This window comes from Spermophilus citellus (genome assembly GCF_964194105.1).
Source record: "Spermophilus citellus genome assembly, chromosome: 4".
NCBI lineage: Eukaryota > Metazoa > Chordata > Mammalia > Rodentia > Sciuridae > Spermophilus > Spermophilus citellus.
In genome coordinates this window covers 58560018-58587785 of record NC_138185.1, presented here as the reverse complement: position 1 = coordinate 58587785, position 27768 = coordinate 58560018, and the positions used below count along the sequence as shown (strand labels likewise).

The 27768-nt window shown below is 38.3% G+C and overlaps 1 protein-coding gene across 7 annotated transcripts in view; it reads right to left on the bottom strand.

Annotated features, from left to right (window-relative positions):
- The window catches only part of LOC308646900 (uncharacterized protein), a 132649-nt gene extending 112718 nt beyond the window's left edge, over positions 1–19931 (bottom strand). For 5 of the 7 annotated variants that reach the window (XR_014021506.1, XR_014021507.1, XR_014021508.1 and 2 more), the window contains exons 1-4: positions 19835–19931; positions 15469–15583; positions 14480–14622; positions 9219–9348 (exon numbers count right to left, since the gene is read on the bottom strand). The gene's annotated coding sequence lies outside the window, so the exon portion shown is untranslated. Of the gene's footprint in view, positions 1–9218; positions 9349–14479; positions 14623–15468; positions 15584–17053; positions 17168–19834 lie in introns of those variants that run through there. The other 2 variants (XR_014021510.1, XR_014021512.1) reach the window with 2 other exon arrangements.
- Between the last annotated feature and the right edge of the window lie 7837 nt (positions 19932–27768).

Sequence of the window (27768 nt, the reverse complement as noted above, 5' to 3'; positions counted from 1 at the left end):
ATAAAATTATTATTAATATACAAAATATTTTAACATTAATTTTATAAAGCACTGTTATAAAAATAGTATCACTATGTAAAAGTGTCCTTGTTATGAATATGGAATCACAGGAGAGATATCCATGCTGAAGAGAGCTGGAAAACTATTGAGTCTTTATAAATTATATACTAGAATGACTAAACCAGCAGACTCTAACTCACTTTGCTTTGGTGCTTTGCCTGTTTGAATCCAAGAACCAGTTTTGGCACTGCTCTTTGCATTATAAGATAGACAAATTATCAAGCCCCAGATTTTTCTCTGACCACAGAAGAGTGCTTCTGCCAATCTAGGACCCTATTCTTGGCTGACTGATGGACTTGACTTTTCTGCACGCATACACGACCTTCCTTCCTGGGTAATGGCAAAGACTCCTGCCTTTGCAAATGGCAATTCTGTGGCAGCTGAATGTCCCTACAGGCCTCATGGTGTCTGTCATGGGAGATTGCCTTCAGGTATTTTGGTTATTGGTAAGCTGTCATCAAAGATCAAGCTTTTGGGCAATCTTCCTCCCCACAATATAACAAGGTTTCTAAGTAAGAAATCAACTCATGTGCTGAGATGCCAACCACTAAAAACTTTCAGATATTGTAATTTTATACTTTTTTGTAATAGTTCCAAGATTTTTGGAAAAGACATCAAAACTTTTTGAGTTGTACATTGAAGTTATTGAAAGAATGGTGAAGTACAGAAAAGGGTAATAAAATAAACCAAGGGAAAATACTTTAGTTCATTATCATTTTTTAAAAATAATAATAATCATTGTCATGTCAAAATGCTACAATTCAAAGCTCACCATGGGGGAACTCCTCTCAAAGTTTAGCCCAACTCCACCCCCCATGATATGCCTATAGTGAAGATGGAATGAAAAATCAAGTTTCAGTTCTTCAACTTTGAAAGTTGCAAATCACTCATTAGCATGTTGCTCCTGTTTGAACACTTGCTTCAAAGAGCCAGAAATCAATACAAAAGGAAACAATAATAATAAAAGGAAAGATTTCTTCCACCATAATAGGGAAAGGTGTGTGAGCTGGAAGAAAGCACAGTACAGAAACCCATGACAAGTCATGATAAATGGGTCGTTATAAAATTCATGTTTAGGCAGCACCAGGCCGGGGATAATGCCATTCGTCATGGCAACACTAGGCCGCTAATGAGCCCTCATTGCATATTCATGTACACGGTGGTTCTTCTCTCCCTCCCACCCTGAGCTAGTGCCTGGAAATATCTCTACCTCAAGCAGAAGCTCAGCCTAGGCCTTCTTCTTCTCCTTCTTTTCTTTTCTTTTTTTTTTTATTTGTTATGTTGCAGCAATTACACTGTAAAAGTGCTGCCCAAGATTGATTGCTCTGATCTGTAGTTCAATTGTAAATTAGAATACACATCCCCCCAGGGACACACGGCCCCTATTTGTGATTAAGAAAAAAGCCCCATAATAGACTAATAGCTAAAGTTCTCTCTCTTTTACTTTCAGGCAATTAGCTTGATGAAATGGCCTCTTTTTGTGTACCCTGGAAGTGTAAACCGATATCATAATGAAGTATATGATGTTTATTCTATTATTCTCACCTTGCCGGGTATGCAGGAATGCATAAGTAATAGCTGCTTTGTCTAGTACGTTTACTGATTCACGAGTAAACTATTTCTTAAAGATGCAGTGTGTGCTTTCTGAGCTTGAGTTAAGCAACCCCAACTGTGGGTTAACCTTCACGCAAAGGACTCTACTCAAGAGGAGGGAAATGGATTTCCCAGGTAGTGGTGAGAGCAGTACCCTGATATTCAAGAGGCATCTGGCCAAGAGGGTTGCTCTGAATGGATGAGGTGCAAAGTACAAATGCCAGCACTCAGGCACTGGGCACTTTGGAAAATGTCGAGCGGTTACTTTGTGCCCAGCAAGCAATGTTGTGTATTTCATCTTCCCAATTAGTTTTGGATCACCTACTCAGCCCCTCCTTGGGTGGACGAATCTTCTCCTACACAGTGGTTATTTGGTCATCTTTTAGTAGATCATTCCTCCCACCTCAAAATAAAATTTATCTTTTCAACTGGATCTTGTAAGTTTCTCATGGCAAGAGAATGTTCTTTAGCATCCTACATGTACCTACTGACTGAAGTTTTGACCAGAGAACCAACGAATCCAATCACTTATAGTTGGTGCATTACCAAAGCCATCTGTGTATTTGTTTCCTTTTTGTTCCTGAGGATCTTGAGATTAAATAGAGAAAAAAAAATGATACCCCAAATGATAAGATAGAAAAAACAGAAATAGAAGAAAAAAAACAAATTGTTTTATGGCAGGTTACTTATGAAGATGTTAATTACTTTCCTGATTCTACATTTCAGTTCCCTGCCAGTCATAAATAGCCCAGTTTGTTTTACCCACCAAATGCTTCCTAAATTTATGTTATCTAAAAAAAAATCAATCCCTGTCTTCTTTTTTTATTATTTGTTTTAATTAGTTACACATGACAATACAATGATCTTGACATATCATACATTTGAATCAGATGGAGTATAATTTCTCATTTTTTGAGCGAATCCCTGTCTTCTTTGATATGATATAATTTTCTAAAAACTCAAATCCTATTTGAGTTTTTAGAAAATTATTTTATATCAAAAATATCTTAATGGTTTTTAATACTGACTTTGATGTACTTTTTTCTGGTACTGGGTATTAAACCCAGGGGCACTCCATCACTGAATCACATTCCAAGGTCTTTTTTATGTTTTATTTTGAGATAGGGTCTCTCTAAGTTGCAAAGGCTTACCTCTAATTTGAGATCTGCTGCCCTAGCCTTTGGAGTCACTAAGATTACAGGTATATACCACTGCACCCAGATGATGTACATTTTTAGGTTTGTCATATTTTCATATTAATTTTAAGAGTCTTTGGTTATATGTAAATGAGCTTTCATTTCCCCTAGTTTCTCTAGGTACTGCCAGGTTAAATAAAACATTTGAAGGCAAGTTTGTTACTATATTCTGGGAAGAAATTCTAATGCTAACTAATTTACAAATATAGCCCAAAAAGAGCTACCAGAAAATAGTTCATAAACATTCACTTTATACCTTCCTTATTCAAAATCAAAACTTTCTATCAATCTTCATCTTGGAGGCTTACTTTTAAGCTTTATAACTTTCAACTACCTTCTAAATTGTAAACCTGCAACATAATAAGTAAATTTTCATTGCTCTTAGAAATGTTCAATGTCTCACTATACTGTCATATTAGAAATATGTCATTGTGAACTTCCAAATGACATTGAGCTAAGGTCTCCTCCACTCAACTTATATCAACTGTCACATTTTTTCAAGGTATACTTTTTCTATATGGTACCTAAAAATGTTCATGTTGTGGAAGTAGAGAGCAGCTGGCTGCAGGGGCACATGCCTGTAGTCCTGGCTCTTCAGGAGGCTGAGGAAGGAAGTTGGAATGTTTGAGGCCATTCTGAGCAACTTAGCAAGAACCTACTTCAAAATAAAATTTAAAGAAAGGGTTGGGGTTGTTTCTCCTTTCTAGAGCACTTGCCTATTAGAGAGTGAAATAGTGGTTACCAGAAGCTGGGGAAGGAGGTATGGGAAGAGATTAGCCAATAGGCAAAAAGGTACAGTTAACTGGAAGGAATAAGTTCTAGTGTTCTATAGGATGACAACAGATCAACAGATAACAATCATATATTGCATATTTCAAAATGGCTACAGGAAAGGATTTTGGAGGTTCTCACATTGAAGAAATGATAGTGCTTAAGGCGATGGATAAATTAATAACCCTGATTTAATCCTAATATAATGTATTCATGTTTCAAACTGTCACATTGCACACTGTGAATGTATACATTTATTAGGTGACAATTGAAAAAAAAATAAAATCCTTCAAGAGTATACTCATGGCTCTGTCCTGAGGAGAGGCAGAGCATCCTGGCAGAAGGGCATGGTGGAGGGAAGCTGCACACCGTATGGTAGCAGGAAGCAAAGAGAGAATAGGAGGAGCAGGGACAAAATGTGTAATCCCCAAGGCACAAAGTGTTATTGATATTACCCAGCGTCCTACTTCCTCTAGTCACACCCACATCTTCCTACAGGTACCACCCAGTACAGTGGTCCTTTCAAATTATTAACCCATCAAATGGTTTAATCCGCTGATTAGAATACAGCGCTCATCATATAACCATTCTTCCTCGGATCATTCCTGAACTTTTGGGGGACAGCTCATTTCTAGACCACAGCATATGACTTCCTGAATTTACTTAAAGTGTTAGCTGTGAGTGCCTAATAGTGATTCTGAACCTATTCTGTGCCTTGTTCCTCTTTGTTTTGTCTGTAGAAGGTTTGGGTCAATTCTCAGAGTAAAACTTTTTAAGTGAATACAATTCAATATATAATTACAAAGAAAAATATTTATATTAAAGTGCTGTTTTCAAAAAATTTTAAAAAAGAGTATACTGATTCTAAAACATCTAATGCTTCTTTTTCATGATGTTTAGAGTTCTTTCATATAAGTCACCTTAGGTAAATAATCCTATCAGATCAATGAGCTAATCAATTTTATCATTACCCCAAAGTGAGTGGAGAGAAACTGAGGGTCAGAGAAGTTATATGACTTGCATGAAGTCACACATTTGTAAATGCAAAATTGGGTCTTGTGCCCAGGGCTTTGCCTCTAAAGGCTGACCCCCATATGGAATGTAGTACTGCCTATTCCCTGGCTGCCCACCCACCACCCGCAGAAGCTCTTGAGAATGTCACAGCTCTCCACATAAACAAGTCTTGTGATCTAGATATATATCTGGGAAAGATTAACAAACTGATTTAAATACACACACACACACACACACACACACATGCATATCTTGATTAAAAACCTAGAAAGAAAGTCATGAAATTCACACTGTATCATGACTTACTACCTAAATAAGGTAGAAAATCTAGGATAGGTTACAACATACACTGGGTACATCTCAGCCATGAATTGAAGTCATTATCTAGAATATTCAAATTTGAGGGTCCAGGGGTTGACCACTCTTCTCATAGTTCACAAGTTGAATATTCTAAGAGATATGAGTTTTTATATCCAGATATTTAGTTGAGTTTTTTCAGCAAACAACCCACAGGTCTTTGTTGACATCAATTCCTCGACCACAGCCTTAGCTCATGCTACATAGCCCTATCTCCCCAACCCTCAGCACCAATGTAGATGCAGAATGCAGCTTAAAAATCAATTCTCTTCAGACATGTCCCCTGCCTTCTATCCCTTTCTTCCTGTTCCAGATACAGGGATGTTTATCTCCACAATAAGCCTCCTTCACCCAGTAATGACCTTTCTCTTCTTGAAGCCAGTGAAGACCAGATTTGGATCTCAAATGCAGCAGATATATACTCACACCAGGAGGCATGGGCCTGTTTCCCATGATACCTCCCAAGCTCAATACTGCTGTGTGGGGAAAAAAACAAAAACAAAAACAAAAAAAAACCATGCTCAGAACTCTTTAGTAAAGCAGCTTTAGGCCACTCTTTGCAAAGAAATAGCCACCATTTCAGGAAGAGTTGAGCATTCAATGCATGGTTTTGTCCTTGCTGGAGTGGTCTTGAGATGAAAACTACAACAAATAGTACATCCAAAGCAGAAGCCACTGGAATAAACAAAATCATGTCAACCGTAGCTTCTCACAAGAAACTACAGCTGCCGGAATTTGAGAATGATAAAACCCCAGAAGTGAGTCCAAAATGAATGATCCCAGAATAGCATATAAATACTTCTAAATTTAGATGTAGCATTACCTACAGTTACAGGGGGAAAAAAGGGTATATGTCATTTTTTTACCTATTCATTTAATAACTTATTTAACCAATACCTATTGAGCCTTAAGAAGATAATAATAAAGTAGACACCATCCTTTTCCTCATGGAACTTACAGTTTAATAGAGAAAATTAATATTCTGTATTCACACCACTGAATATAAAACAGCATACTCTACTATGTGCACAAAGTGTAAGTAAGGATAAAGTGGGACATATAGTGGAGACAATGTGTGTATATATATATATATATATATATATATATATATATATATATATATGCTTTATTGCAGAAAATCTTGAAATAGAAGCCTAAAGAATGGGGCTATAGATGAAGATATTGAGAAGGAGCTAAGTATTTCTGGAAACAGTGTGGCAAGCTAAAGGAACCTTGAACAGGCCAGCATGACCGGGCCACCAGGAACTGATGATAGAATGGAAAGTGGAGAGGCTCAGGTATGGACATAAGTGTTCAAGGATAGGTGGGGCCTTATAGACTTTACTGTTAAGTAGGAATTTTGGAAGCCATTCAAGTCCAATGCAAAACAACTGAAAGTTTTAAGCAGGAAAGACATGGAATCAGATCTCAAAAGCCTATTTAATGATGGTGTTGTCCTGTTTTGAATAAAGATCCTTAATTTGTTGGGCTAGAAATATACAGCAGTTTCTCCATCACCAGCTACCAACCACACTCAGGGGAATATCACACCTTGCATGTAGCCTACATGTGCATACCACACTCAAGGAAACCACATCTCCTTTACTGATGGTAAGAAGACTCTCTCTTTCCATCTCATGACCTCTGTGAGCCTAATATCAGGTCTTCCAGCATCTAGTGGGAAAGATCTGCTATCAGGTATGATATCAAAGAGTCTTTGAATCAGCTCTCATAAACAATGACTGCTCTTATGATAGGAAGCCATCTGCTAAAATGCAAGTGCTAGAAGATCCCATATAAGATCTTATGAAGTGGAGTGAGACCTTGTTGGTCCAAAGATTGCATTAATATCTCAACATCTTGAGATGCTGACCTTGACCATGTGAGTCACTTTCCTAAACCCCTTGATCTGATTAGGACCCACCAGCTCAGAACCACAACCCCCTGTCAGTGTGTGCTGTTATCATTGCTTTTCTCCTCCACTTTACAGTAAGCTCCATAAGATTAAGAGAAAAAAAAAAGGCATGCTTCTCATTCACCACTTTTTTCCTAATGCCTGGCACAGTGCTGAGCACCTTTAGGTGCTTACAGTGTGGGTTTATTTCATTTGTGTTATGGTATACAACATTATATTGTACTTGTGGACTTTTTTCAGTCTCCTCCTGTGAGTTCTTTGAGAGCAGAGTCCATGTTTCCACCTTTTTATCTCCAGTTTATCAAAGGGGCTGGCTCACAGTTGGCACTTGATAAAGGGTTGATTATTTTATTAGTTCATTAATGGAAAGAGAAAGCAATTAAGTATAAAGAAACTTCATTAATGCAACCAGCTCTACCTCCTCATTAGTCAACCACAAGATGCATAAAACCACATCATCTAAGAATCTTGCATACCATCAATATTCATTGTTGAGAGATGTTCCCTAAAGACTGCTCTATCAGGGATGGGGATGTGGCTCAGTGGGAAAGTTCTTACCTAACATGTGCAAAGCCATTTCTAGCACCTCAAAACTAAAGAATTTCTGAAATTTTATGCATTTCTACCTGTGTCTACACACCCAGAAAAAAGTGCCTATAAAAACTAAAATTTGAATAAGATCTCTCACTGAATATAGTATTGAATCAATTTCCCACCTTGACATTGTACTATGGTTAAGTGAGTTGTTATCTTCAAGGGAAACTAGATAGTGAGAACAAAGAGACCTTTTCAAATCATTTTTACAACTTCTTGTGAGTCTTAAACTATTTTAAAATTAAACATTGTAATTGTTAAGCAGGTGCATTTTATTTTTACATTTTTTATATTTTTATTTTTATATGTTCCTTGAATATCTAAGAAAGATAAGAATGATTACATGATATAATCACACATTACACTGCATACAGGAATGGTATGTACCCTAATTCTAAGCACTTATTGTTTTTGTATGGCTCAGTTGGCATCTAAAGTATGGTGGGAATCCAGGAATGATGGTGCACACTTATAATCCCAGTAGCCTTGAAGGCTGAAGCAGGAGGATTGCAAATTCAAAGCTAGCCTCAACAACATAACAAGGCTCTAAGCAACTTAATGAGACCCTGTTTCAAAATAAAATATAGAAAGGTGCTGGGGATGTTGCTCAGCAGTTAAACATCTATGGGCTCAATCCCTGGTACCAAAAATAAATAAATAAATAGATGAAATTAAGTTTGATGGGAGCGGTCTGGAGATATAGTTCATTGGTAGAGTGCTTGCCCAGTATGCATTAGGCCCTTGGTTTGATCTTCAACATTGAATAAAATTAGATAGATAATAAATGGATTATCTTTGTCTGATTCAAACATATCTGCAAAATAATATTTCCATAAACACAGTACCAAGAGTTATAATCTTCTCTTCCTCTCTTTTTCTACCTGGTAAATAACAAGCATTTTTGCTCTCTTCTGCATATTAGAGGGTTTGGAAGACAGAAAGCAATTACAAGCTACAGGGATTAGTTAGCAAAATTTATAAGAAGTCAGAATGCCTTAAACTTCTTTCTACCTAAAGTTGTCCTTTTGAGAATAATGCCAATTTTAGGGAAAAAAAGTGTTTTAAATAAATATTCATTTAAATAAATAAATTGGTTGGGACTGTAGCTCAGCGGTAGAGAGCTTGCCTAGCACACACAAGGCCCTGGGTTTGATCCCCAACCCCACAAAAAGTAAACAATTAAAATAAAATATTGTTGATGTTCACACTCCACCAGTGTTATTGGAGATTTTAAATCACATGTCTAAGATTTCACTGTTGGTTACAAGAATAACAATGTGGGTTATCTCATCAAAAATCTAGAACATAGTCATTGATTTTTTTCTACTATCTGGGAGATCTGAAAACCACCAGCAATATATCCATGTATGTATAGCACATGGTAAAAACTGCTTAAACATGTAAGTTTAGAAAGGACTCTCTTACATAAAGAACTACAATTTTCAATACCATCTAGTTAATAAACTTCCTATAGTCAATAGGATGAAAACTATTTAAAGCACTATAAATATCATAAATATAAAGTCAAGTTCAAAGATGAATGGCATGCCTCCATTTTCTTCCTTCTTTTTCTGGAACATGAAAACTCTTTAGTAGATTCATCTGAGAAGCGTGTGTGCTCAAGATTCCCATAGTAGTGTGACAATTTAAAAACTTTAGTTTCTGTAAAACTAGTTGAGCTTAAACTATGGCATGGTAGCTTCATCTTAGAGACCCACCAGTATGTCCAGAAGATGATCTGAAGGATACAGTGTGGTAACAGGTGCAGGAGAAGGGTGCCTCTGTTTGCTGAAAATGCTCTTCAGGGAAGGGCATCCAGCCTTACTTCTTCAGGGCAACACCCATGAGCTGTAAAGACAAAATATCACTTATTAAAGAGACAGGATGGACTGGGATGTAGCTGAGTGATAGAGTGATTGCCTAGCATGCATGAAGACTGGGGTTCAATCCCTGGAAAAGATGGAGAAGAAGGGGAAATACACACAGGCATGCTTTAGTAAGACAGTTTGGCTGTTGGAGAAACAGTTTGAAATCAAAGAGGAAAATCTATAATTACCTCTGGTTCTATCTGAGACATTTCATCCACACAATCTTTTGTGCAGCAGAAATAAAGCTTGATTCCAAAGAAAACCCACTTTAAAATATCCCAAAAGAGATAAAATGCCTTCAAGATCTTGCAGCTCTTTAATGCTTGCTGTGGGCCGAATCTTGCAATTAGAATCAGTCACTTTAAGTGCTGAAGTCGTATAACGCTAATAGATCACTTTATAATGTGAGCAGTTTTTAAAAGTCGTATTTAATTTTCCATTATTACTGTACTGAATGCTTGTTGTGTCTGTCTATTCCATTATGGATTCTGAGGTCCATGGAGGGGACAGATTGCTGTTTGCTGGGCCATTGCTCAATTCTGGCTCTAATTCTCAGAGACCTGAATGAGGACTTTAAACTAGACCATGTTTCGGCTGTCTTCAGGAGTGTTTATTTTTACTTCCAAACCAAACGATGAGGGCTCTTCTTTTGTTTCATAATTATTTTATTTTTAAAAAAATACAGATTGAGGCAAAAGCCACAGTGGCCTGTTGTATGCACAGTGTCTGAGTGTGTGTGTGCGGGTTCACACAAGTGTGTGGTTTTCTTTAAGAAAAAGAAATGAACCAGAAAATAAGTCCTTAACAGTAACCTAAGAAATAAAACAAAATCATTTACAACACATGGGATTGTAGCAGGATATGTCAAGATTAGATGGTTTAAGGGAGCTATCCTGAATGTGGAAGCAATTATAATGAAATTCATGACTCATTAGCAAACATTCCATATTGTGTTTCTCATTTCTGGGTCTATGTAACTAGGAAATATAGACTTAAGATTGAGATGTTTCATTGACTTCAGTGCTAGATTATAGATAGTTGGGGCCATACAATGACAGAAAGCAAAGGCTTCAGGGTTTTGTAGTTCTTAATTTCTCAGATGTAGGCAATTTGGTCCTGAAGGTAAATATGAAAACATAACTTCAAAAATGTATGGGTAAGCATTAAGTTGGTTACAGAAGGGTTGTCTGTAAATGGAAAGTAAGAATTACATGGTGCAAATGTGTACTGGTGGATGTCGGTGGGGATTTTGTGTGTGTGCTGCTTGGTATGCAAAATGGCTGGTGAACTCAAGTACCCAATACTGTATGTAATGGGAACCAGATGTCGAACACAGAGAGAAAAATATTTTATAGCAATAAATGTGGCATTGACTCTTAAAGGGTTTGCTGTTTATAACAACTTCTTGGTCTTACTTTTTCTTGTATTTGAAAATAATTTCAAGTAGATGGTGTAAGGAAATTATTCTATCTTAAAAGAAAGAGTATTTAACTTGCCACTAACTTCTAAAAAATGTGTACATGAGGAGAAATGATCTGAAAAAGATAATCTTGGAATTCATTCATTTACCAAGGCATTGTGCTCAGCAATGCAAAAAAATATATATATGAAGGCAAATAAAGAATAATTCCTCCTGCCCTTAAGGAACTCAAAATATACTAGATGTGATAAGAGGCAAACAGCTGTTAGGGTACATGACACAAGCAGGACCTGGGGAAAAGACACAGAGTACTCTGAGAATTTAAAGGAGGAGGAAAAAATTCCAGAGCTGGCAGGCTCCATAAAGGAAGATCCCACGGTCAATGTTCCTCACATTCACCCCTCCTCAGTGCCAGTACTAAGGCCTCCTTGGTGGAAGACCTTTGGCTTTCTTGCATGGCCATGGCAGTGGCCTCCAATGCCCGGTTCTCTGAGCCTCCTGCACTCACTTCTAATGCCAGAGTACCTATTCTACAGCATTGATCCATCTGAGAAGCAGAGGACACTAACAGTAAGGTTGCAAATCCTATAATGAGGCTGTGGGCCCACTTCCTGCTTTATCATTTACTGGTTGTGACCTTGGGAAAGTCATTTAACCCATCTCTCCCTACTTGAACTTTCTCAGCAGTGACAGTACATATCTCATGTTCTTGGAGTCAGAATTTAGTGAGGTCCTGCACATGACACAGTTGTCATGGCACCAGCATGGATGCAGGGCATTGTTAGAAACTATGTTAGCTGTCATCCTATCCACCATTCCATCTAATTCTTGTTGGCCAAATTCCAAAGTCTTCATTTTGGTATGCCATGCTGTGCATGACCTGGGACTTGTGCATACTTCACTAGTTCTCCCTCTTTATGAACCTCTTTCCTCAAATACCAAACTCTTTTGCCATCCTGTGTGGGTGTCACTATCCAAGTGGACCTTCTGTGCTCAAGCCCCACACCTCTGGACAAGCTATTCCATTTGCCTTCAGTGTTTCACTGTCTATCTACAAACACAGAAAATCCCTGCTCAGCCTGCAGGCCTCCCTTCTACCAGATTTTTCTGAGTTTTCTCTGATACCCTGTGAAAGAACAAGGGCCTCCTTCTGCTAAGTCACAACCATAAATCACATGGCATACACAGATAGCACAAATGAGGGAAGTAGTACATTACAAGATAGTAGGGAGTGGTAGGGACTGTAGCAAAAAAGGAAATCTTATTCCTTGGCCTAAAGGTCAGCCTTTCTTCACTATTGCTATGGTGAAATGGGGGCTCATTATTGCCTATTCTTCCATTTTTCAAAGGTAAGACAGAAATCTGAATTTTTACCTAAAAATTGTCAGTTGTTCATTGTTGGAAACTTTAAAAAATTAAATCTATAATTTAGGACCCAATGAAACAAAATCATCAAGGACTAAATGGCTAAATGCACAGCCTCAGCTCTTGAAGTAGTTAATTCTGAAATTTTCTTACAGGTGTCTACATACATTCTAGCAAAATTTCCTTTGCTCAATAATTATGTACATATCTATTTTCCCAGTACATTCCTTGAGGTCAAGGATTCTGTTGGGTTATCCTTTTCTTCCTAAAGCTCCCAACACTGTAAGTGACTCGAAGGCAATTCTCACAAAACTTCATATTGATATATTTTTCCAAGCCTTGAAGCCGGCTAGGGTCCACAGGTAGAAGGTTATTACTGGAACGTCAAGCAATAATGATGCTTACATTCCAGATGTCTCAATTTCCTAGAGAGGAAACAATGTCATATCTATTGTAAGTCTTAGTCAATATCTGACTTCCTACTGTTTGATACTCTTTCTACAATGGCTCCAAAGCTCTCAATGCAAGAATCAGTTCTCAAAATATAAAGCTAATCTATAACACTTACCTATACATAAACTAAATCTGCACCTGGCATGTAAGTGAATTGCTAACTGATCTAATTAAATTTACCTGAAAGAGCCCCCACTCAAAGGTCAGATGTGACAGTGTTTTAATTTTGTTGGAAGATGAGCACAGACTCCATCCTGGATACAAAAGGAACATAATGTCTTCAAATCCGCAGCCAAGAAGAAGATGGTAAAGGGTGAAATGGTGGGCAATTTAGAAGAGATCAGAGATAGCATGACAAAACAATTTTTAAACTTTTTTTAATGTTCATAATCTTTGATCCATTATTTCAACTTCTAGGCATTTAGCTCAAGGAATAATCATGCACAAATATTCAACTTGTTCACTGAAGTTCTGTTTAAACTGTGCAGAAAATAGTGGGGTCAGGGCTGGGGCTGGGGCTGTGGCTCAGTGGTAGAGCGCTTGCCTAGCACGTGTGAGGCCCTGGGTTCGATTCTCAGCACCACATACAAACAAATAAATAAATAAAGGTCCATCAATAACTAATAAAAATATTTTTTAAAAAAGAAAGAAAATAGTGGGGTGTTATATGAGCAATAATAAAGAACAGGTTTATGATTATTAGTAATGCCTGATGGCATTACTGAACCCTTACCTTTGTGACAGATAATGTGCTGGGAACTTTAAGATTCATGATACACTTCAACCTTATTTTTTACTATTTTATGAACAAAGAAACTAAGACATAAAGTATCTAAATAACTGTCCAAATCATATAGCAAACAAGGGCCATAGAGGGTATTTAAATCCAGTATTATTCAACACAGAGTTCAAGCTTCACCCCTGAATTGCACTTCTCCCATAAATATCAAGACATCAACAGTAATCACGGGGCACTTATCAAAATTATAATCTGGGAGAATATTTGACATATAGAAAAAGTTATGATACATTATTCAGTGCGGAAAGCAGATTTAGACAAAAAGTTCATCTTGCACAGTCACTGGTAAAGTCCCATAAGCACTGCTCCATTGAAGACAGATATGAGGTAAGGAAGGAAGCATCCCGTCCCAGTTCCACACCTGTAGTCCAAGGTGCCATCTGATTTAATCTCATGGACAGAGCAGATATCAGTCCACTGGGATTCAGATGTCCAGCCCCACTCCAGTTAGCTGGGGCCAGGAAATAGAGAACTGTAAAACTGGTTCTACAAAGCAGCAAGTGGCTTGGAGGAAAATACTGACCATCTGAGTGGGTGATATTTCTGTCTCTAAAACACCATAAATACATCCAGGTGTGGTGGTGCCTGCCTTAATCCCAGCGAATCAGGTGTCTGAATCAGGAGGATCACAAATTAGAGGCCAGCCTCAGCAATTTAGCAAGACACTCTGCAATTAATGTGACCCTATCTCAAAATAAATGATGAAAAGGGCTGAGAATGTAGCTCAGTGATAAAGCATCACTGGGTTCAGGTCTCAGTACCAAAAACATAAAAAGCATAAATGTAGCTGGGGAAGGGAGGAAAGAAAGCCCCACATCAAGGCATTAACAATCTTTCTATCTATAATGTTTGTTTAATTTTTACTTCTCTATGTAAGAGAAGTAGTGGATACCTATCGTTTTTTTACTAGGATAAGAAAAGAAACCCAGCCTACATGAGGATTAAAAAGTGAATTCCACAGTGGGTGGTATTGGGATATTCAAAGCCCAGATGAAGAGAAAAGTAATTTTAGTGTTGATGGAATGTAGGAAATGCTTACCAAAGCAAGGTGAGAAATGGGACAGCAAATCTCACCTGAAAATCCTTGGCCGGGTGCAAGCCACAACTGCCCCCCCTCCACAACCCCAGGAAGAGGGCTGTGTGTCTCTGGCAGAGGTGCCGGGTATTCTGTGCACCTGGATCCGACGTCCTGTGATTCTGTGCTGGGCAACAGGCTCCTATAATAAGATAGATCAGAGCAGGGAAGAGAGGCATGAGTTGTCAAATACAGGATATGATTTAAAAGGCAGGAGACAGTGGCCAAAAAGGAGGAAAACAAAATAAAAAGGCCTGTTTCAAGTAATCAACTGAGGAATGGACAAGAAAAGTAGAGAGAAGTTCAGTGATCTGAAAGATGGTAATGGAGGAGCAAAAAAGTAGGGAAGGGGATGGGACTTTATGGCCCAAAGGATAAAGTCATGACCCAGGGGTATGAAGGATGCAGAAGAGTTTTCACACCGTTACAGAATATTTCAGTGAAAAGAAAGAACAGTTGGTAGGAGCCAGGTGAGGCAGAAGGAAAGAGGTAATGAGCAGGTAAGTTATGGATAACAAACACATAGGATTGAATAAAACTGGCAACACCCCACTTCAGAGTTAGAGGATGTTGGCCACTGTGTCACTGTATCCTGCTGGCCTTCAGTGCTCTCCAGTGATAAGTGACCACCCGTCTTCCTACCCACTCTGCCTATGATCTGTGAGCATGCAGTGTTCATCTTGAGCCCTGCTTGGTATTTGCTCTTCTATCACCTCCCTCCCCTGGCAAATGGATACTTCAATACTTTCCACTGGATCTTTGGTGGGATTTTACAGCTCCAACTAGACAGAAATGGCTGGAAGTTAGATGTTGGAAGCATCTGACTCTGTGATTGGACATTTTAGCAGTTTTAATTCAGATCCACAGGTTCTTTAACACTCCTTAAATCTATAGAAGGCATCCTGGTGCCCTACCTAGGAGTCTGAGCGTACTTCAGTAACTGGAGGACCATAGAACATATGACTGGAAAGGAAGATTCAGCTCGTACCTTGTTTTCTTGGAACACTCGTCATTGGACTCCTGAGCAGCCATGTAAGAAGGGCTAGTATGAGATGCTGTGAGGAGGCTCAGACCACGTGTAATGACTTCATGCAGCTGTCCATCTGAGGTCACAGGAAGGACCAACATCAACCACAGGACACACGAGGGAGGAAGCCTTAGAGATGGCTCCAGCCTCAGCCGCCATCAGACCCCATAGACTGCCTGAGAGCCACCCAGCTGATCCCAGTAAACACTCTGAATCAGTACAAATTGATTGCTGTGGTTTTCATTTTTGTGTGTGTGTGGTTTTCAGTTAATAAATTTTAGGGTGATCTTTGCTGCAGAAAGATAAGAGAACCAGACATGGTTGGTTCCAAATAAATTTCTACTAAATTTATTTCTGTAGCAGATAATGAAAGACAACATTTTCTTGATCGTTTTCTTCCTTTTTGTTACATCCTCCCTTATTTTCTGTTCCTTGGTCAAACTCTCCTTACATTCTCATTCCCTCTCCCCCACCCTTTCTTTCTTTCATCCTTCACCCCCTTTTCTCCCCAAATCTAGAATTCTCTCCTTTGTAGCTAGGGGAAATGGAGAAGAGAACTACCATCCAGAGATCCAGTGCTCTCTCCATACCAAAAAAAAAAAAAAAAAAAAAAAAAAAAGTCTCTGTTTTCTGTCTTTGGGCATAAAGAAATTCAATTCTTTTTTTTTTTTTCCAAACTGGTCCCATTTTCCTGTTGTCATTTTTTTTGGTTTTTTTCCCCTGATTTTATTCCTCCTTCCCAAATGATCTTTGAATCTTCTGTGTACTTTTTTGGGTTGTAAAACTAAGAACAAGATACCCTGCCCCAGTGATGATCTTGGCTCTAATATCACCCTCATCTGGAAGCACTGTTAGTTTTGGCCCCCTTCAAATCTTCTTGCAGCTATTCCACCCATCTGCTACAGGAGGGTCGGACTCCCTTCCCCAGGCAGTACAGGGGGTCTGCAGTCAGCAGCTGCATCAGGAACTTGAGTGGGAAGAGAACAAGCAGGGTGGTCAGAAGAGCCACTGTGAGCACACAACTTTCAGTAAGGCAGACTAAGTGGGAAGGCTCGGACACTGTGGCCTGGAGACCTGCTTGGCTCAGAGAAGCAGTGACTCACTCAACCATCCCTGAGCAGCTGATAAAGCATGGAGGCTGAGGGACACACAGAAACTGGACCACCAATTTTTCTCCACCTCCTGTGTGGAAGGGAGTCAGTTCCCTCTGACTTTGCATCCAGAGTTGTTGGACCACCACCTTATTGGGTCAGCCCGTGACAAGCCAACATGGGTACACGTCAATAGATGCATGCCCTTGCACAAAGACACAGAACTCCAAATGAGCAGAGAAATGCTCAGTGAGGAAAGAAAGAAGCCACTCCCAGGAACGGCAGACATATCACTAAAAGGACCACAAGCAGGGTTGGCTGGCCACGCTGCAGCAGGCAAAGCGGTATCATCTCAGGTCAAGGAGAAAGCCCAACAGCCAAAAATAGCTACCCTTCCCAGTTGCCACAGCATCTAAAATTATACCATTGAAGATTTATTCCTTTGCACACCTCACCTTTGTTGGGGGCAGGTCTGGGGAGGACCCACAAAGTGTCTTCACATTAAGGTGCAAAAAGCCTGACAGCTCCACAGAGTTATTTGGGGGTGGAAGAGGAAGGAGGTGTTGAAAGGGCAGGAACAAGGCAGAGGAAGTGCCGGTGAGGGACAGCAAAGGGCGACTTCTCCTATTTCAGAGTCTTATTCAGAAGGAGCCTAACTGGCAGCTACATCATAAAACCGAGGCCTAAGCAATTTGCCAGTAAATTTGAACCATGCATGTAAACAATCCTAATAATTTATTCCTTGAAATGCCTTTATAACACATTATTATGCAGAGCTGCACATGCCTCTATTTTAAATTGCCTAAACAGGAAAAAAAAGAAAGAAAGGGGCAATTAAAAAGAATAACTTTAAGAGGCAATGTGAGAAATGGTGTGTATCCACCGTTCTGGAGCAGAGAGGGAAGTTGAACACAGGGAATGCGATCATGTCAACCAGTGTTGGTTTGGGGAAGAGTCTCTTCAAACTTCAGGCAGGGACTCTATCTTTGTACAGAGAAGTTTTGTTGACTGGGCCCCAGAAGACAGAGCAATAAACAAGAACACACAGAAGCAAAAACAAAAAGCAATCATTATTTTAAATCCATATCCATCCCACAGTATCAACAAGTGACTTCTCCATCTGATTCCATTTGTAAAGCCCTTAGGAAAATCTACCCTGTTTAACCCACCTCTGGGAGAGAAAGCTAAGTACCGTGGATGCCACTGGTGGACTTTGAGCGGAGGCAAGGGATGTGTCAGGGTACTCGGAAAACAAGGATGGAAGGAAAAAAAAAGAATGACAGACCCAAGTACAGAGTGTTGGTGAAACCCAAATCCTGCAAAAAGAACCAACATCTTCACACCCTTCGGCAGTTTATAAAGAGCTTCCACATAATCTTACCTCCACTCCTCCAATCCCCATGAGGAAAAGAAGTTGTATGCCCATTTTTGTAAAGAATGCTTTGCATGAGAGCAATTAGGTGATTGACCCAAGGTCAAACAGCTGGTTCCCCAGGAACATGATTAGATCTTGAAACAAGAGGCTTACTAACTATATCCCTTGCTTTTTTTACTCTGATAATCTTTGGAGTTAAAACAGCAGTACAAGATACACTCCTCCTGGATTTGTTGAGCACTGACTGGATAGTTTCTGAAACTAAGATTTTCCTTCTCAAGCTTGACTCATCCAGGCCCTCAACAAATGATTGAACCTCAACTACTGGGCCTTGCTCTGGAACCTGGAGCTCACCTTCATGGATATTTCACATAGATGACACATTGGTGGCCAGTCTCAACTGTCCCTTTTTCAGAAAGTCACCCTCTGACGGTGTAAACTAATGTGGCCCCTGACATCCTTTCCCAGGAACTTTTAAATTTTTCCCACAATATAGTTTTCCTTTAGTATCCATGTGGGGTTGGTTCCAGAAACCCCATGGAAATCAAAATTTGAGCATGCTCAAGTCCCTTATGTAAAATGGTCTATAATTTGCATCTAAGCTATAAACCTCTATAGAAAAACCAATACGATGTAAATGCTACGTAAATAGTTATTATATTGTATTATTTAGATAATAATGACAAGAAATAAATTCTGGCTGAGGCTGAGAATGCAGAATCCATGGATTTGGAGGGCTGATTGTACTTAATATCATCCAAAACCAGGCATTTCAAATACTTATTCAGTATTTTACTGTGTGTCTCCTTCTCTAGAAAATTAGGTCCTTCTAAATAAGTCTTACTCAAGGCCATCTCTCCAAAATTAAAACAGTTCCTTCAAAAGTAGGTGCACAGTAAATATTTGTCCAATAAATGACATTGAATATTAATAAGGGTTCTTTTCTGGCACCCATGATGTGTCCAAAGTAGTGGAAAACCACTAACTTAAATCATCTCATTTAATCAAGATTACAATTGCTAAAATAGAAAGTATATATAGAAGATAAGGTTTTAATAATAGCAAAGAGAGTGCTCGAGAGAATTAAAGCTTAATTTGACATGCCTTTGTCCCCTGCCACTTAATGCAAGAGCAAGGGCCATTTTGTGATGTTAAAAGGCAAGAAATTTAAAATGAATAAAAGGAAATACTTTTTAAAGCAGCGTATAATCTACCTGTGGAATTCACTGCCGCGGGATATTATTGAGGCAAATAGTCTAGCAAGATTCAAAAAAGGATTAGACATTTATATGAATAGGAATATTGGCAGTTACACTAACCAGGTTAAAAAGTTAAAAGGCATGTCCGTCCTGAGCTCCAGGGCATAACTGTTCACCAGCTGAAGTGAGGAAGGAATTTCCCCCTTGATACAGCATTGCATAATTGGTCAGATGTATGGTGACTTATATTTTTGCTGTCTTCTGTAACATAGAGAGAGACCACTGCCGAGGGGAAGTTCCTAGGGTAGATGGCCCAGTGACCTCTAAACATGATATTTCTGACTCCTGCTTGAACAATCCTGAACAGAACCTGAGAAATTTTTGATTTTAGAAGGGGTAAAAATAATTTCCCTCTTCTAGATGATGAAAATATTTCATGGAATGAAAGCATGCCCTGGCTATAATCTTATTAGTAGCACAGCCAACGGTACTTGAAGGCTCTCTGAGCACTGCATATAATGCAAAAGCAAAAACCCACCCATTTTCTGAGTCCATCTAACTCTTTGCCTTATGCATATCCACTTAATACATATGTGTTTATCAAAATATATATCTCTACAGGTGTGCTAAGAAAACTGCGATTCATAATTCTGTCTACTCACCTTGCTCAGCTTCTCTCTGTCACAAAGTCAATTATGCCGCCAGGCACAATCTTTGATTCTTGGTAATGTATGCCATACATTTTTTTTAACCCTAAATAGGATAACAAAAAAAAAAAAGAGGCAGTTTTTAGCCAAGTATCTGGATACAAGTTCTATAATAACATGATATCATATTAATGAAAATGTTGAAACTAAATTATTCATTATAGTCACTTAATTTTTTAGTCATCCAGGTATTGACAATATTCTGAAGAAAGTGTGCATGCTTGACTTATTAGAAAAAGAACATCCACCAAACTGTGTTATGAAAAACAGTCTGCAAGCCAAGACAGAAAGGGAAATTTTAATTTAATCCTTCAAGCCAGCCACCAATGTAAAAAAAATTCTAAGATCCTTGAATAAAAGTCAACGTATATCCATCAAGATGTGTTAATATAGAGGTTTTTCTGAACAGGAAAAAAAACCCACAGATTCCATTAATATTTTCAGATACATTCTCATACAAAATAAGCTAAGAAATCTTGGTCTAGGTCCCATTCCAAAAGGAAATTCCCAAATAAATCTGGATGAAATCCTTTCAAAGTCATTTGGACCTACATGTAAGATTTGTTCTTTGGACCTTTTTTAAATTGGCAGAATAACAATTAGATTCTCTCAGCTAACGATCATTCCTATAGTATATGATTCTCATCCAGAGGAAAGACCTGAAACATTTAATTTGCTTCAGATAGCAACAAATCATTTTATTAACTGGTTACAGACGAGCTTTTACAAATTAAGCTATTTCCTTGTGGTCTAAGATTTCCTGTTTACTTTTTCATGTGGTTTTTATAGAGTATAGCTTACATTTTTGTTATTAATGTTTTTCCCTTAAAATTAACCACATAGTATAAGGAATTCCAAGTTATTTTAAAAGTGAAAACCCTATAGTTGGGATGAGGTTGAAGTTTCACACTAGCAAGGTGACTTCAGGTAAACCAATTAACTCCCCTACATCTCTCTTTTGTCATCTGTAAAATGGAAGTACAATAATATCTACAACACAAAACCCATGTACAGATTAAACCTAAAGACAATGCCTAAAAGCGTTTGGCTCAGAGCCCGTCACATGTTAAGAACACAAATGTTATCTATTGTGATGATGATGCACATTTTGACTATATATGTTTAAGCATTCGCCGTGCATTTCCTGTTTCCTTATTATTACATAATTCTTGTTTTAGTCAGCTTTTTGTCACTGTGACCAAAACACCTAACAAGAACAATTTGAGAAGAAAAAGTTTATTTGGTGCTCATGGTTTCAGAGGTTTCTGTCCATAGATAGCTGACTTCATAGCTCTGGGCGCAGTATTATGCAGAGCATCATGGCAGAAAAGTACAGTGGAGGAAAAAAAGATAGGCATATGGCACCAGGAAGCAGAGAGCTCCACTTACCAGTGACAAAATGTAAACCCAAAGCCACATGTTCACTGACCTACTTCCTCCAGCTACTCCCCACCTGCCTACAGTTACTGCCCAGTTAATCCTTATCAGTGGATTCATGCACCAATTAGGTTAAAGCTGTTATAACTCATTCATTTCATTTCTAAACTTTCTTGCATTGTCTTATACATAAGCTTCATGGGGACACCTCACATCTAAGCCATAATTGTTCTCATGAATGTTTCATGACTCTCCTGATAAACACTATGAATGAATTTCCAAAAGAATTTTCCCAATATACCCTGTCACAGAAGTATAAGAGTGTCCATTTCACCACTCCTTGTGAAAAATGAGAATTATTATTCATTTTAATTATAATTTTATGAAATAGAAAACACAAAGAAAAAAAGGAAGGGAAAATATGTTTAAAAGGCATACTTAAGCTTTTCTGTTTCTATAATGGCAGTAGGGAGGTGGGGGGATTGTGAATAGTGCAAATTTCCATTCCCTATTCAGTTTCCTTCCAAGAGCCTTCTCAGAGTATTTGCACTCCACATCTCAGAAACATGTTATCCTACAGTTGTAAACTTGTTTTCCAGCTGAGTGAGGGGAAGATTGACTTTCTGGTTTTCTGCCAGATGCCCATTGGTCCCCATGAAGGCAGGTGATTCAACTTCAACCACCAGTGTGAAGATGGCGCATTCAAAACCATTCCCGGGGAAAATGGGACCTGGTGGAGCCAACATGTAAATATTTTCCTGCAAGACAGAATAATGCAGAATGACACAGCCCCATCTGACCACAAGTCACAGGAGGTGTAACCCAATGAGGCATATCACCTGAGCTCTGAAAGGGATAATCTGTAGAGGAACAGTTGGTTTGTGCAGCTTTTCAAGAGACTAAAAGCTACCTGGTTTTGTGGGAAGAGAAAAAAATAAAAGAATGCAAGAGAACACTTTGACCTTTGGTAGTGAATTTGCTGCACCAGAAAGGGGAGAGGCCAAAGATGTTGAAATGGAAATTTTCTAACTTCAGGCAACTAAACAAATGGTTTTCCTCATTGTTTCCACACCAGTTTCCACCTGATCTCCTCTATGTCTTAAAACAAGTCATGAGGAGGGGCCAGAAAATTTGTTTGAAGTCCATATAGGCATTGCTCCAAAGGTAAGAGGACTAACCTCCTTGGGTCATCCAGACAAAACTACAATGAGAAATCTCTTTTAAGTCAATATTATAGATATAAAGTGGTCCCAGGGCTTCTTCTAGCTCCATTAAATAGAGGACTCACATTAAAGCTCAAATCATAGTTGCCCATCAACATTTGTAGATGGGATTATGTTATAAGATAAATCCCATTATAAGCTGAAAAAAATAGCTGCCTGAAGATAGATAGGAATCACTGAGATGGCATTCTGTCATGGCTCCATAAACATCTCTATGCCAGGGTGTGAAGTACACCCAGAAGCCAGCAAAGTGGTAATGGAATAAAGACTCTCATGCCTGAATTTCTCTGTAGCCTCTCTAGACCTCTGTCACCATAGCTATCAAACAGCAGTCATAACACCTTGCCTTGCAGAGTTGTTGGGAGGGAAGAACCAGCTCCTGCTACTTTGGAGATATTATTTACATACACACACATGTGTATGCATACCCACGTAAATGCACTTGAGTTTTTGAAATCAATTACTCTTTTCCATCTTTATAGCTCAGAAGGTGATTTTTGGAAAGTCAATCGAGAAAGGAAGGAAAGAAACATATTTTTTTTCCTCCAACAAGAAAAAGCAATTAAATGTCAAATATTAACTGTTCCTGGGAGTAAATTTTTTTAATGGGTTAAAGTCTTGGCCATTATAGACCTCCAATATGTAATTTCTAAGAAAGGACCAGGTAATATATTTTTTTAAATTAAGTGGAAGATAAAATGCTAGAACCAGCGTATCAATTCAGAAAGCACTTTTTTTTCATTTTCAGTGGCTTTCCAATTGCATCATGCCTTTTAAGAGGCCCAATTTGTTTAACAGCACTTTATTTTAAACCTTCACTAGTGCAAAGCATTGATTTATGATAGAGCTGATTAAAGCAACGGTGTCTTAAGCAATAATGATTTCAATTACAGGACTTACACCAGTGCACTTTATTCTGATTTTCTTTTCCTTCTGTCCACATTTTTATTCACTAAAGAAGAGGGTATGAGTAGATGATGTAATTTTGAAAAGTCCCTGGATAAAGTTAATATCAAAAAGGAATGTATAGACAGATGGACTGATGTACCTTTTTTGATTATGTGAATGTATTGTATTTTAATATGCTCTGACAAACTCTTGAACAGCTCCCTGATGAGCTCCTACCCGATATCATTAGGGTTATTTAGTGCTTGGATCCTGCTCAAGTCCCACTGGAGCCACATTGAAGTACTAGGAATATGCACACTAGCTTCGCTCCAAGTCCAGTACTTACAGTCTTGCCTTCTTTTTTTGTGGGGCTTGGAAAAAAAACAATTAAGCTCACCCTTAGATCTTTAACTCATTCAAGTCCAACAGCAATAGAAATGCATACCAAATGCTGTAACCCAATCTTGAGGGCCTATGTTACTCAGTTTTCCACTGGTATCACAAAATAGCTAAGAAAATGAGCTTTTAAGGAGGAAAGATTTATTTTGGCTCGTAGTTTCAAAAGTTTTGGAACATGGTCACTTGGCCCTGTTGCTTTGGGCCACATGGCAGCATCATACATCATGGTTTCAACAAGTGAAGGGGGATTGTTCACCTCATGGTGCCTGGAAAGCAAAAGAAAGATAAAGAAAGGACTGGAGTCCCAATATCACCTTTGAGGCATGCCGCCAGTGACCTAACTTCCTTCCACGAGGCCCCACCCCTTAAAGGTTCCAGCATCTTTTAATAGCACCACAGGTTGACAATAAAGCCTTTAACAAGTGAAACTTTGTGGGATGCTCCAGGTGCAAACTAAAGCAGGGCCTATCCCACAGGCCAGTTTAGAAAATAAAAAAGCCAAGTCAGCCTAGAATCTTATGCAGGGGATTCAGTCCATTTATCTGCTTCCACATGCAACCCAACATGGAACCAATCACATTTTATTAATGGTGACTAGCAGAAAAGGAACCCTGTTTAATGGGAATAGCAACTCCTGGGCCCTAGCCAATTGCTACTGTGGGGACCTATGAACCAAACTGTGACACAACTTCCGAAATTTCAAAGGAATCCAGAAATTTATACTGAAGATGAAGTTTCTCAATTTTTAGTGGATAGACAAGCATGACCAAATTCAGTTTATAACCTGCCTTTGCAGTGCTTCTTAGTTGGTACACAAGCAACCCACCTGTCTACTTATTGGAGAGAAAATGTGCCATGACAGAGCACCGTGCTCAGCAATAACTCTTAAAAACTAACAAAATATTTATATTCTGCTATTTCATAAACATTTAATGAGAACCTAGGCACTGCACATGCAAAAGAAGGAATAATGCCCATCATCTACCTTCAAGGAGCAAGGCTCATACATATGAACCACAAAGAATTTCAGGTTTAAAAGATTAAGGAGAAATGTAATCTAAAATTAAGGCACTCTATGACATTTATTTTTAGATAAGAACTTCCTTTATTACCTTTCAGATAAATTAGTTTGTCCCCATGCTCAGATTTGAAACTCCATTTTAATTTGAGAACTAGTCCTGTGACTATCAAAGTCCATGTAGGATACATTCCCATTAAAATCCCCAATAGCAACTGAAAGGAAAAATTCCAATCACACCTTGATAGAGTTTTTCTCTACCAATGTTACAGATTTCTTAATTAGGCACTGATATTAACTGGGCCCTTGCATGATTTAAATCTAGCCCTTAATCTCAGCTATTCTATGCTGCTGTAATTTTTATGGGAGCTGACCAACTAATGCTATATGCATTAATTTCTGTGGAAAAATCATCTTAAATTTTTAAACGTTTGTTTTTGGAGGAGTAGAAGCCCCAAGACACAAATGAAAGCAGTCAGGTCCAGACATTGAATTTGTGGCTTAGCACTTCAAAAATTATGTTCCAAATTGCTTTACATTAAAAAAAAATCAGATCAAAGTTTAAAGGCTTTCTTTTCAAACTTTGTAATTATTTCTCAGATTCCTCCTTGAAATGCCTTTAAAGTATTTCCATTGAATAGTATGTGAACTCTTTCTCTTTCCATCTCAAATATGCTGTTGCCACCCATTACCTCCTCTGATGGCATTGCCTAAAGGGAAAGATGTCAAACGTCACCACTATGGGCAGGATATAGAAAGAGCCAGAGCAGGTTGTGCACCTTAGAGCTCAGTATTGAACTGATTTAAACACAGCATTTGATCCCTTTTGTACCTTAATAACCGGCAATTCAGGAGACCTCATTTCCTTCTTTGCATAAAATTCCCAGTAAAACTTTAGCATACAGCTGCCCTGTCCTTCTTCTCTTTTCAGCACATCCCCATACAACCTTGTGAAATTCTTCCCAGTGAGCATTAAATCATAGATAACTTGCTCTCCCTGCCCTGAGCACTAGAGGTGGTAGAACATCTGAACCTTCTTATCTGCTTTACATGGCTGGAAATCCTTATAGGGTCATTGACTTTTCTTAGTAAGGAGCCTCTTGGGTAGTCTTCCCCAGACCATTCAGTGATGAAGGAAGAAAAAGAAATTGAGAGAAGTACAGTGATTTTCCCAGGGTCCCACAGGTGGCCCCTACAATTTGTGATCTAGTGCTCTACTTTTTCTCATTGCTGTTATGAATAATAGTTCTCAAACTGGAATTTTACTTGTGCTTCTTCATCAATACCAATTTGTTGCAGATTAGGATGCCTGATCTGAAAATCTCAAATCTGAATTGCTCCCAAATCCCCAAATTTTTTGACCAATGACATGATGCAATAAAGGGAAAATTCTATACCTGACCACATGTGATAAGTTACAGTTAAATGCAGATGCACTAAAAATATTGCCTAAGATTACCTACAGGCTATGTGCATAAGGCGTATATGAAACAAATGAATTTCTTGTTTAGATTTGGGTCCCATTCCCAAGACATTTCATTATGTATATGCAAATATTACAAAATCTGAAATCTAAAACAATTTCATCTTAAATATTTCAGATAAGGTATGCTCAACCTGTATAAAGTGTTGACAGGCCCCTACTTGGCATCAAGTGCCATGCTCATCTCCAGAGACTCAATGAATGAGACCCATTCTAATCCTCATCCAATGCCTACTAATGCTCCTCCCTCCATTAGTCACTGCACAAAGCAAGCACAGAATGAACATCTCAGAGAAAACAAAGTCTTAGAAGAACTTTACAACATTCATCCCAATTCCTCATTTTACAGAAGAGGAAACAGAGGCCCAGAGAGTCAGTTCATGTTAGAGGAAGGTCTAAAACCCATGATGTAGACCTCAGAGTCAAGTTCTTTTCAGTCCAGTACATTTATGTAATTCAGAATGCAACCTAACTTTTTGGTCCAATCTATCACATTTATCACAAATATTCCCTTTGTTATCCTTTAGGTAAGTTACTTTGTCACTATGGTTTGTTTGGAAGTTACATTTTAATTTGAGAACTAGTCTTTTGAATACTAATGTCTACATAGGATACATTCCCATTAAACTCCTCAACATGATGGACCAATGGTCCCCAGGTCTCAGAATTTAGACATATAGAAGAACTGAAATAATTAGGAGAGAATACATAGTAATAGCACACACTAACATCTCTGACATACTCAAGGAAAATCCAAAGAACTTGTGGGATAAACTGAAGTCACCAGAGACACTAGGATTTGCATTTGTACATCATGATGCTAATGAAATGTTTAGACTCACCACAGATATATTTAAAATACTAGCTATAGTTCCTATATATTTTCAATGACTTTATAGATCAATTGCATTCAAAAATCTTAGCTTAAGTATAAATGGTAACTGGATCCATTAAAGAAGTAAGTTAGGTCTTTTTTTTTTTTTTAATGTGGTCTTTCAGGAAGCTGCCTCTGGACATAACTACAGAAAATTAACACAATAAGTAAAGCATTATAGAACAGCTATTAACTGATTATGCTAATAAAAACCAAATGGGGGCCTTAATTCTGTCCCTCTGGGAAAGCAGGACAGATAAAATAAACAACGGAGAAAAATATGAAGTAAAGGATAATTGATTTTAAACAATAATAATACAGATACCTCCCACCATATTAAAAAAATACAAATGTCTATTTTTTGGAATGATATAAGAAAATTCTTATTCTGACACCTTAACACTGAAGTTTGATGATAACAAGTTGGAAAAGCTAAGGAATGTGGGAATTTTCTTAAATGCAGGCACATGGCTACAACAATTCAATTTATTACATTATCAAGTGTCTCCCTCAGAGAAAGACAGAATCTCAACTTTCACATGGCATGTTCCATTATCATGGGATAGGAAGTAGGGTACAAGGAATCTGAGCAGTCAAGAACAAGGCCACACAAGAGGATAGAAAAGA